General features: G+C 56.0%; 1 long non-coding RNA gene and 1 pseudogene across 1 annotated transcript; one reads left to right on the plus strand and one right to left on the minus strand.

Annotated features, from left to right (window-relative positions):
- Positions 1-3,490: 3,490 nt before the first annotated feature.
- On the minus strand, positions 3,491-6,581 carry LOC127493517 (large ribosomal subunit protein uL16-like; annotated as a pseudogene).
- Positions 6,582-8,040: 1,459 nt separating this feature from the next.
- Positions 8,041-12,188, plus strand: LOC138850468 (uncharacterized). The gene is made up of 2 exons (XR_011390257.1): positions 8,041-8,832; positions 9,309-12,188. It is a non-coding gene; the product is annotated as an uncharacterized lncRNA (long non-coding RNA).
- Positions 12,189-12,515: the final 327 nt, after the last annotated feature.

Here is a 12,515-nt window from a genome sequence, read left to right on the forward strand (position 1 = left end):
GTGGGCAGGTGGGTGCTGGCGACTGGGAGGTGGGGGAAGTGGGGAGTAACTCTTGAATGAGAACAGGGTTTCAGTTGTACAAGATAGAAACAGTTATGAGGATGGATGGTGATGAGATAGCGCAGGATGATGACGGTATTTAATACCACTGAAGTGTATGCCTAGAAGGGGTGAGGGTGGCAACTCTTATGTTAAGTACATTTCTGCCACAATAGGAAAAAATAAAAAACTGTAACACAGCCTTGGAAGGTGTTAGCCCTGGCTCCCACGGGGATAGGAGAGGCTTAATAGATGACGGTCGGGAAGTTGTCTCACTGTATGGAGAAAAGCCAGGCAGGATTTATGTAGTGAACACCAGGTGAATTAAAGACCTGGTGGTTAACGGTAACTATAAAAGCAGCAAAAGGATAGCTCTGTGTGCTTGAATGGGAAAGATCTGAAATGGCTCAAAGCAATTCTGTAACGGTTATAAAAACTAAAGATTTCTGCTCAGTTGATGACACACAGTGTTAACAGATCAGAAGGCAGTATTAGAGGTTTATAAGAACCAAAGATTTATATCAAGAATAGTCAGGGAATTTTTGCAAATCAATAATATATTCAGTAGAAAGATGGCCTGAAGAATAAAAATGGCCTTAGGACAGGAGTGGGGAGTTTGTAGGAGGAAGGCTGTGCGGCTCATTTCCAGGAAGATGCTGGCCTTGCTGAATCTCTGGGGAACCATCACACAGCAGCTGTTGAACTGCCAAAGAAGAGGGCCAGAACATCGCAGGTATGGTATGGGGAAGACTGGAATCCTCAGGGCGCAGGTGAGGGTGTAAACCAGTGTGCACGTGCCAGAGACCAGGGGCAGTATTCCGTCACGAAGAATTCCGGCCCTGGAGCTCCACTGCCCGGGTCCAGTCCTGTCTGTCACTTACCAACCACAGGACCCCTAGCAGGGGACCTACCCTCTGCTCTGGATGGATATGGTTTGAGGTTCACGTGACGGAAGCCTGGTTCCTGGTATGCTGAGGCTGTGGGCCCTTGAAGAGGTGTGGCTTAGTGGCAAGTGGTCAGGTCAGGGGGACGCTGCCCTGGGAAGGGATTGGCAAGCTCTCGGTTCCCACCAGAGCAAGCCCTTTTGCTTCCTGTCTCCCGGGTGACGGCTCTCTCCCATTCACAGTTGCACAGTACCTCCGCCGTGTGCCAGGTGCCGTGCTGAGACATAGCCAGAAGACCCTCACCACAGGCCACGTCACTGGGGCTGCCTGATGATCTTGCACTTGGAGCCAGTGACACCGTGAGTTAAATGAGCTTCCTTTCTTTCTATGTTGCCTCACCCCAGAGATCTTGGAACAGCTCTGGAAAATGGACAGAGACAGTCTCCTGTCTCACCGTGTCAGACCCCACCTCATGGAGTCAGGGTGGGACCAGACACTGCTCACACCGCTGGGCCCCAGGAGCAGGGCTGGTGTGTGCTCAGTGTGAGGGAGACGTGGGGCCCTGGTACGCGCCCTGTGATCTCCAGCTGGGCTCCTGGGAACAGGGACTGGGGGCAAAATGAGGGGTGGAAGTAATGTGTCCACTAGCACAGGTGCGGGCTCCCTGCCAGCACAGTGCACTGAGAGACTGTCTTCCCCTGCAAACCAGAATAACACTGAGTTACAGACTGGCCAGTGGAGAGACAGGAGGAGAAGTCCCCTGGAGAAGAACCCCCACGGGTGCTTGTCGATGAAGGCCGGTAGCTTAGTCACCGAGGGCAGAATCACGGAGGAGCGGGTGTGAAATGCAGACTTCTGGGATGGGCGTTTGGCCTTGTGCTGCAGGCGCTGTTTGGGGTGCCGTCTCGATGGCAGTGCCTGGGTGTCAGTCCCGCAGTTACAGCTTCTTGTTAATGAACACCTGGCAGGCAGCAGGCGACTCTCAAGGACTTGGGTCCCTTCCACCCCCATGGGAGACCTGGATGGAGTTCCAGCCTCCTGGCTTTGACTTGGCCCAGCCCTGGCTGTTGCGGGCCCTTGGGGAAGAGGTCAGTGAACAAGAACACACTCTTCTCATTATTCTCTCACTGACTCCCTCTCTCTGTCTCTCTATTAAGTGAAAAAAAAATAATTAAAATTAAACTCTGACTTCTGGATGGCAGCCCAGGTGGCTGAGGCCAGTGCCCGGTGCACACTAAAATTTGCATGCACTCGGTTTGCCCAGCGCCCAGGCTCAGCTGGAAGGGAGCAGTGGCTGGATTTGCTGTGTCACTGGCTGATGGCAGAAGCCAAGCTTTGCACCCTGCTTGGATTCAGAAACTGGCGGCATCTGTATCAAGCTGTTGGGAAAGAAAGACAAACAGGCAAGCAGCTGTTTTTATTCCCCAGAACTACTCCGGAGTTTCCACATGAAAACATTCCACACAGAAGACAGACCTGCAGATCTGTAGCACAGTGGACAAGACCCACGATGAACTAAGCCCTCTAGGGGCCTGTTGCACTACAGACTTTGTGCAGCCACACGGGTTAGGATCCCCGCTGGGAGAGATGCGACTGCACGCCGGGACTGCTCTCCAGTGTGATGCTGTCGCCCCGGATCCTGAGGTAGACACACTGAGAAAAGTCTGCAGCATGGCCGTGCTGCACGTGGGTCACAAACCTTACCTTTCCTTAAAACTGACTGCGGAGCCGTTCCTGTGGCATAGTGGGTAAAGTCGCTGGATTGAGTCCCGGATGCTCCACTTCCCAACCAGCTCCTTGCTGATGTGCTTGAGAAAGCAGCAGAAGATGGCCCAAGTCCTTGGGCCCCTGCACCCACATGGGAGACCCAGAAGAAGCTCCTGGCTCCTGGCTGTGGCCTGGCCCAGCCCCAGCCCTTGCAGCCATTTGGGGAGTGAACCAGCGGATGGAAGACCCTTCTCTCTCTCTCCCTCTCTCTCTCTCTCAACTCTGCATTTCAAATAAATTTTTTAAAAAATTGACTCCCCCCTTAAAGGAAAGCTCATTTCTGTCTACCTGTTACTTCTTTAAAAAGAGGCCACATTCCGTTTTCCCGTTGGCTAAAACAGCGCTGGGTGTCCCCTGGTTCTCTGACGGACGGGGACCTTCACAGGAGCCTGTGCTGCTCCTGTCGGGTGCTCACTGGCGGCTCCCCGGTGCAGCTCCATCTCAACGTAGGGTCAGGGGCACAAGGCAGAGGGCGACTGTTTCCTAATACAGTCTGCTGGGTGCTTGGAGACAACAAAGGATATTTCAAGTAACACAGCATTGAGAAGCCATCAAAACATACTTGTACCTGCTGCGGAAGAGAGTAATGAGCTTTGTAATGTAATTTAAATCTTACAAGGGAGCTATCAGCGGTAGGGTCTAACCCAAATAATCGCTCTTTCTTTATACTTCTGTTTTTAGAATCTAATCTTTCCTAGAAGCCTTTTCTTTTACTCTTTGTCAGCATGTGTGTCTCAGTTTCTTTCTTTTCCTAACAGAAACAGTATTTATTATTGGTTATGTGACTAGGGATCGGGCCCTCAGGAGTGAGGGGCTCACCACTTGTCCAGGGGAGCCCAGCCGGGGATGTGCTTGACCCCGCAGTCATCTGGGACAAGCCGCTTCTGAGTCTTCAAATTCATACACACGAAACTTGGTGACCCCACCCTGGATTCTCAGGCAATCAGAGAACTTGAACATGCTCCCCGTTCTGCAGCTGAGTGAGGATGGACATGAAGCCTTGGCCAAGGTGAACCCTGGCCACGGTGCCCTCCCTGGAAGTTTCCGAAAGTGCCCCTGTACCCATCCAGAGCCTCGCAGCACCGGCACAGAACAACATCTGGTGGACGCCAAGGACGCGGACGGGGTGGAGCCACACTCGGATACAAAAGCCATCGTAGCCACAGCTTGGTGCCGTGTACTTGGCGGCACAAATGCAGGCAGTGCCCAGGGCCTCAGAGGAAGCGGCTCGTCCTCGGCTGACCACACAGTGGGAACTCAGCCCCTTCTGCCTTCTGGCCTGGATCAAAGATGGGGACCTTGGCCTCAGGGACGCCCCAGCAGACTCGAGACTCTGGGCACAGCTTGTTCTCGTGACACAGGGCGGGTGGTCGTGGCCCACGGCATCGTGAGGACCTTCGGTGGTGCACTGAAGGAAAAGAGAGTGTGTGTCACTTCTGTACTTCTACTTAGTCCTTCATTTGCAGTATAGTTGTCTCCCTTCCTGTTTATGAGAGGAGAAAGTGCACTTCCATCCGCTGGTTCACTCTCCAAATGCCCGCAGTGGCCAGGGGAGCTGAAGCCCGGAGCTCAATCCAGGCCTCCCGTGTGGGTGGCAGGAACCCAATCATTTCAGCCATCAGTGCTGTCCCCCAGGATCTGTGAGAAGCTGAGAATGGAAGCCAGAGGCAGGCATCAAACCCAGGTACTGCAGAATGGGACCTGGACATCCTAACTGGCAGCTGAACTTCTAAGCCAAATGCCTGCCTTCGAAATTTCTTTAGACCAATGGTTCCCAACCTTGGCTGCAATCTAGAGTCACCTGGGGTTCCCACCAGACCACTCAGGCCAGGGTGGGCTCCAGCCATTAGTCATTTTTGGCAAGCTCCCCAGGTGACCTGAGTGAGTCACCCAGGTTGAGAGCCAGTGTTTGTGCCCCTCTAAGCATTACAGAGACCGAAGGGTGGCACAGCGGCTGTCACACATCAGGGACACCAGGATCCCCAGCCGTGGACCTGGGGCGGGGCCTCAGAGCTTCCTTTTCTAGCAGGTCCCAGGGGATGGTGATGCTTTGGGTGGGGCTGCACACTTGGACAACACCGGAAATGAGAAACTGGGTGAGGATCCCTCCTAACCCATGAGCACTCCACGTCGGGCCCTGCCAGTGTGAGTGGGCGTCGCACCCACCATGCAGACAGAGGTGCACTTTCAGGAGACCCCTCCTCAGCTCTTGGGGGGCTGGGAAGGCAGAGCCTGCAGCAGCTGAAGGTGTGGCGTGCCCCAAATGGTCTTCACCCCCGCCTTGGGCTGACTGGGGCAGCCCACCCAACCCCAGCAGTCACAGCATCTCACCCCCCTGCAAGGCACTGGTGACTCTCAAAGGATCTCCCCCTCACTCCCCCTCGGCAACAATAACAAAACATCGAGAAGCAGCAGGGAAAAGTTGATTTGTGTTCAAATGCCTTAGGCCAGGCCATTGGCTCCCTAGTTCACCTTCAACCCCAGCGCCTTCCTTGACCCAGGCGCCCTGTTGTGGATGCCTGGAGCCGAGGCTCCCCTGGAATGACAGAGAGGGAAGCTGACCCGAGAGCAGAGCTGTGCTCAGAGGGCAGAGAGGAATGCTGGAGAGAAAAACTCCAGCCCCAGAAGAGCCACTGCTTAGTAAAGAGACGGGGCCAGCGTTGTGGGCGCCGGTTCGAGTCCCGGCTGCTCCACTTCTGATCCGGCTCCCTGCTAATGGCCTGGGAGAGCAACAGAAGAAGGCCCAAGTGCTTGGACCCCCACCCACCTGGGAGACCCAGATGGAGCTCCAGACTTGGCTTTGGTCTGGCCCCGTCCTGGCCATTGTAGCCATTTGGGGAATGACCCAGTGGATAGAAGATCTCTTTCTCTCTCTCTCTCCCTTTCAAATAAATAAATCATAAGAAAAAGAAATTTACGTAAGCAGATAAGGAATAGTATAGCTGCAAAAACGTGCGCTGTAATGGAAGCCTCTTTACAAGATTTCTGCTTGTGCACCCCAGTCTGTTCGTCGTTAGAACTTAACCAGGTGGGACCAATCGATGTTCTTAAAATAAGGGAAAGAAACATTATGCCTTATGTTATTCTTTCAGTTAAAGAGGGGATGAAATGGGGTCTCCACAGGCCATCAGGGTGAGTTCCCCTGACCCAGACTGTGGGACACTGGCAGAGACACATCACCCTGCCTGGTGGTGCCCCTCCCGGCCTCCCCAGTGCGCTGAGCCGCCGTGTGCCGAGACTCCCTGTCGGCAGCAGCTCCGCTAGAAATGGTTCCTTCAGTTCCTCTCTGCTCCACCAGGCCCTGCTGGTGCCTGAAGTCTTGGGGGAGACAGGACCCCTGCCTGCACTGTGGGCTCAGTGCATCCAGCCTCAGCCGCTGTCCCCTCTGCCCGCCCTGGGGCCCCGTCCTGCGTTTGTACAGCAGCCCTGGCTTCTTTGGAGGCGCTGGACCCTCATGGAGGGTTAAAGCCAAATGGCTTCCCGCTCTGCTTCTGTCATGCTGTGTCTTCCAGTGATTCGGCTTCAGCCAGGCCACTTCCGCCCTCTGCCACTTGCGCAGCACACCAGGGCGAGGCGCGCTACTATGGTACCCGGTAAACAGTTGCCAAACAAAGCCCAGAGTCTCACGCACGTCAAGTTCTCTTCTGTACGGGTTGTTCTTCCATCTGCCCCGGGCTGTGTAACCGCTGTCAAAAATGTAACCCCCTGCACCTCTTGCAGAGTTGAAGCTGCTGCTTGGAGCTGCGCCAGGGACCTCCTCCCAGCCTCTCCCTTAGCCATGGAGAAAGTATGCACTTGGGAATGTCCAGTGACGCCCAGTGTGTGCTGACATCCTGGCGTGCCAGCTTCTGGGGGACAGGAGGTCAGGGGCTCTGGACTGAGGCATGGCATACCCAGTGGAGAAGCGTGGAGCTGAGCAGCCCAGAGTGACCTGGTGCCTGGCAAGCAGTCAGCTGCGTGCCCCCAAGGCCACTGGGAAGAGGTGGCACACTGCTCTGTCTGGCGACGACTACCACCCATCTCCCAGTCCCTGCCCTTGCCACGGTAGGCCAAGGCTAGTGAGCAGCTACCCTGGGGGTCCCCTCGGGTTCTGCCTTCTGTCCCCTCACTGTGTCCCTACACACGCCGTTCTAGGTTCTCTGTGTGTTTGTGAAACGTAGCCAGTCTGATTCTTCCCGTGGCCACTGATCCCTTGGCTCATACCCATTTTGTACACAAGATCTCCTTCGTTGCCAACAACTCTATGAGGCAGGGATAATTCTTCCTGAATCACAACAGGGACATTCAGAGAGGTTTAGGAATTTGCCGGCAGTCACCCAGTAAGGAGGTGGAGCCAGGATTTGAACTCTGGTCTGTGTCTCAGTTCCAGTGGAGACTGGCTCTTAGTGCTATAGCTTCCAGTGTGGGCGCCCAGAGCTAAAAGCAAGAGAGCTGGGCAAATCCTTGATGTATTATGTAACTCAAAGAAAGAACAGGTCAGCGACTCCTGTTTTAATTATCCTTACTAGTAATAGTTTCTAGCTGAAGAAATGTGTGCCCTGTCACTGTGTTACTAGCATTTTTCACTTTTTTAAAAAAGTTATTTATTTGAAAAGAGAGAGAGAGAGACAGAGCTTCCATTTGTTGGTTCACTCTCCAAGTCACCACTATGGCCGGAGCTGGTCTGATCCAAAGCCAGGAGCCAGAAGCTTCTTCCAGGTCTCCTACGTGGGTGCAGGGGCCCAAGCACTTGGACCATCTTCTGCTGCTTTCCCAGGCGCATTAGCAGGGAGCTGGATTGGAAGTGGAGCAGCCAGGACTGGACTGGAACCAGTAACTTTTTTCTCTCCACTGTCTGTGCCAGACCCTCACGCTCCCCACCTTCAGGCCTGGCACATGCTGTGTCTGGTTCTTGGCGGAAGCCTCTAGGTTTGCTGAGCTGTGCCGCCTGCACGCACTAGCCCAGGAACGCTAGGCAAGTGTGTGCAGGGGAATGGAGAGGCCGCGGCAGGCGGGCTGCATGGGAGAGATGGATGGGGGGTGGTGTGGGATTTAGGAGCAGCAGGAAGTGCATGTACCCCGCGGGGACTGAGAAGGGTGTGTGGTGAGAAGAAGCAGGGCCGATGCAGGCTGGAGCCACGTAGCTCAGTACAACAGGGGGTGGAGGCGGCGGGCGGGAGACCAGGCAGGAAGAGCTGTGCAATGAAAATTGTCAAGCGGTCCGCCCAGGCTGGGCGTCCTGGGGCTCCTGCTGGAGCAGGACGCAGGCAGCGCTGCCGGCAGGGGCTCCCCCGGCTGCTCAGTGAGAGGCAGCTGGGCGGGAAGGGGTTTTATTGGGTGGGGGGTTGTGGGGGTTCCCCCTCGGCCCATGGGCACTTTAGTTGGCACCAGGCTGTGTGTTCTGTACAGGTGCACCCGACACACTCACAGTGGCGGTGTTGTGCGCTGCCACCTCGCGGGCAAGGTCTTTGGGCTACTCTGGGCATGCAGGTTGGGCCAGTCCCTGATGGGGCGGCAGGGGGTCTTTGCAGTTGGGATGTGAACCTTGCTCCTTATGGGTTTGGGGCTGTGTGGATATATAATCGGGCCTGGAGAAGGACACGTGTTAGGCGGCGAGGGGCTTGAGTGAGTCCCATGTCTGTCCTATCAGTTACGGTCCAAGGCACAGAGGCCCGTGCCAGTGTGGGAGCAAGGACAGGAAGGAGTGAGAGGGACTGTGGAGGAAGAATGCCCCCCTCTGCTGTGTGCCCAGGAGCCCTGCCGCTGCCAGGCAGCATGGCTGGTAGCTTGGGTTGTACCGCCCTGGCAGGGGACGCCTTGGCCCCTGCTGGCAGCACAGTGGGTGACTCTTCTAAAGAAAGGGCGACCCTCACCCTCTGTACCCTCATGTTCAGTTGCCCACATCACTCAGCTCCTCGTCACCTGTACTTCACTGGCATGACACGATCCCTCCTTCTGCAGGTTGCTGGCAGGTATAAGAGACACAGCATGGATGACCCAACACACAGGAAGTGGCTCCAGCGACCACTGGGTAGACACGAGCCCCCAGCATGCATGGTCTGCTCCCCGGTCAGCTGGAACCCACAGCGGCCATGCTTTCTGGGGGCGAGCCCGCCATGAGGCTGCTATTCTGTGAGACATCAGACGCGGGCGGCAGCTGCAGGTGAGAGCCAGCGGCTGGAAGTGGGGTTTCCCCGGGGCTCTGGCTCACGGGAGGTGGACCTGGCCGCTCACTAACGGAAGGCACCGAGTTGTCCCGTGCTGACCGGGAAGGATGACGTCATGCTCGCTTGTTGAATGACACGGCGTGCAGACTTTCCTGCCTCTGTGTTGACACGCTGGTGTGCGGCAGTGGGGCGACAGCAGGAGCCCTGGATGGCAGTGGGGGGTGGACCCTTGCCCTCAAGGCCACATCCTGGGAGTCCTGGCAGGGCCCTCATTGCATCCTCCTGTGCCCGGGCGCTGTAAGAGAGCAGAAGCCAGCTCTCATCCATGCCTGTCCGCACCAGTGTGCTGTGCGCGGGACATACTGGCAGTCTTCAAAAAGCTCATGGAAAATGTGTCTCATGTGGGAAGTACGCACGGGCTTCAAAATCGTTTGCACAGGAATACACTTACCTCTGAATCCCACTTTTCCAGGAACGTGGTGAAGGCCCCTCCCGGGTCATCTGAGCCCAGTGGCAGTCCCGTGAGGTGCCGGTTGTTGCCATGGGAAATGGAGTTGTGCAATGGAGTTTTACAAACGTGTAGCCAGCATTGCAGCCCGCATTCTGCCCCCTGTACAAGCGCCTGAAGTCCCAGGGTTCCTGCACGCCCCTGCTCCAGGCTGCTCCCGAGGCCTCCTGGTAAGCCCACCACTGCTGTGACCGTGACTCTCAAGTTAGGTTTTTGTTGTTGTTGTTTTCTGTTGTTGTTTTTTCCTGTTTTGGTATAGGAAGAATGAGAGGTTTACCATAATGATGTTTGGGCTATAATAATTACCTGTAACTATTTAAGTTGGAATAAATGTAAATACTGCAAGCTCTAATCCACCCCAAATAACATTTTTGTAAAGATTTTATTTATTTATTTATTTATTTGAGAGGTAGAGTTACAGACAGTGAAAGAGACAGAGAGAGAGGTCTTCCATCCGCTGGTTCACTCCCCAAATGGCCGCAACGGCCAGAGTTGTGCCTATCCAAAGCCAGGAGCCAGGAGCTTCTTCCGGGTCTCCCATGCAGGGCCCAAGGACTTGGGCCATCTTCTGCTGCTTTCCCAGGCCATAGCAGAGATCTGGATCGGAAGTGGAGCAGCCAGGACTCGAACCAGTGCCCATATGGGATGCCGGCACTGCAGGCAGAGGATTAACCTACTGCACCACGGCGCTGGCCCCACATTTTATTTTTTAAAGAGTATTTATTTGAGAGACAGAGGAAGCTCCCATGTGCTAGTTCACTCTCTAAATGCCCACGACAGCTAAGGCTGGGTAGAGGCTGCAGCAGGAGGTGGGGAACCCGATCCAGGTCTCCCAGGCAGGTGGCGGGGATTCAGCCACGTGAGCCATCATTGCCGCTTCGGAATCGGGCAGAGGCAGAGACTACGCTCCAGCTCTCCAGCCAGCATCTTAACCGCCCGGCCACACACCTGCCCCTGGTATCCTGTTTGATGGCGAGCGGAGGACGGGGTGAGTGGGAATGCGGGCCGCACAGACAGGAGACGGAGGACAGCCGCGGACGCTTCGGTTCCGGGCTCAACCGAGCATTTACAGCTGGGCTCCAAGGAAGATGAGTAGTCGTCCTTGCGCTTCTCAGCACCTCTGATGTCTCGAGGCAAAGCCACCCCACTTACCGGGGGTCCCTGTGGTCGGGGTCCTGTACGGTTCATGGATGAAGGAGGCGGGCAGGGCCCAGCTGCAGACAGTCTCGCCATCCGAGAGAGGAGCAACGGCAGGCAGCGGCTGGGTGGGAAAGACAAAGTACACGCGGAGCAAGTGGCCAGCCAGTGAGAACACGGCCGCTGTGGGCGTGGAGCCTCTGGGTCCCGCGGCCTCGCCAGGCCGAGCCGGGTCCACACGAGGCCCTTAACTTTCAGGCTTCAGAAACTCCCGTGCTCAGTGCACGCGAGGCTTGCCGGGCCCCACGGCCAGCACTCCCGCCCACCTGGCCCACAGCGTCCACTGACGGGGAGGCCGAGCGCCAGCTGCGCATCTGCCAGCTGCTGTCCAGGGCACGCCTCTCTGCTGGCTGCCACCGAATTAGCATTCAGGAAATCGCTGATCGGGCACAGGTGCTGAGGGCAGGTGGCCCGGCACGTGGAGGTGCCAGAGCGCCTTCGGCCGCACTCCCCTGACACGGGGGTAAGCCCGGGCTCCGTTCTCGCTCTTCAGCTCCCGATTTCTGGGCTCTCAGGATCGTTCCTGCCTCTCCACTTAACTTCTCAAATGCCGTTCTTCCGATAACTCACGGAACAGTCTTCTGATACAGTAGAGATGATCTCCCCTTGATGAGGCAAACCGTGAAATCCTCAGCAACGCACTTGCAAAACCTCACACCTGCAGATGTGCAGCTCAGCTTTTACCCATTTTAAGGGCAGAGAGACAGCGACAGACAGAGATCTTTCATCTGCTGATTCACAGCAGCAAGGCCTGGGCCAGGTCTCCCACACAGGTGGCAGGGACGCAACTCCTTGAGTCGTCACCTGCCGTCCTCAGGGTGCACGTTAGCAGCGGAGCCAGGACTCCACTCTGGGACGCAGCTGTCCCAGACGGCATCTTCCCCGCTGTGCCCAGTGCTCTCCCCAGATCCTGAGCATGGTTAGACCTTGCCCCGTCCAAGCCTGGTACCCTTTGACCCTTCCCTGCTGCCAACAGCAAACAACGCATACATTCTGGATTCTAGCAGGATAGAGAATCCCAGCGTCCACCAGCCAGACACGCACTGCTGGGCCCCCACCGTCCCTCTCTCCGGCTCCCCCCCATGACGTGGCAGCTCGACCCTGTACCTACTGAAAACTTCTCAGCCAGCCGGGGCTGCTGCGGTTAATCACCCTAGATCGGGCAGAGTGGGTGCACATTTCATTTCTCAGTCCTGGGGCTGGCAAGTCCAAGCCCAGGATCCCAGCAGATCCTGTTCTTGGAGGGGTTTGCTTCCTGGCATGCAGACAGCCGACTTCTGCCTGTGTCCTCATGTGGTGCTTAGGGAGAGAAGCCCTGGTTTCCTCCTCTTCTAAGGACACGAATCCAGCTGCGGCGGCCCTAGCTCCGTGACCTCATGCAAACCTCATCACCGCCCAGAGTCCCACTCTGCAAGCAGCACACGGGACGGGGGCACATCCAGTCCACCGCAAATGCCCCCCGCATTCCTTCAGATGTTTTCAGGAAGTGGGGAGCGGATGGCGACTCTGGGTACAGGCAGTTGTTCTGGTGTGCAGCCCAACTGAACCGCGGGCCAGAGTTGGGTTCGTTAAACGGGCTTCAAGCAGATGGTCAAGCAGATCACCGTGCTTGGCCCCGGGGGCCTGCGTGTGCTGAGGACGGCCCAGGGTCTCTCTCAGGCCACGGTTAGAGGCAAGCCCAGAACTTTCCATTCCTCATCCGCTCCGCTGGACTGTGAAGCGCTGCCTCCCTCCAAAAGGGAAAATTAAAAACACACATCCTCAAGTGGTTTGATAGTAGCTCAGCCCAGCGAATTCTACTTTCCATTAGAAGTCACCAGCTGTCATGCGCTTCGCTTTAAATGGAAATAACTTGCTCTCAAAGAACATTTTTCAGCTGATGTCACTCGTGAGTTTTATTTTCTCCTAATGAAAAATGGATCAGCGTGAGTGTGGCTTTGGTGACAGGAAACCCCTGGGTGGGGCGCTGACGTT

Source organism: Oryctolagus cuniculus, chromosome 7 (genome assembly GCF_964237555.1).
Source record: "Oryctolagus cuniculus chromosome 7, mOryCun1.1, whole genome shotgun sequence".
NCBI lineage: Eukaryota > Metazoa > Chordata > Mammalia > Lagomorpha > Leporidae > Oryctolagus > Oryctolagus cuniculus.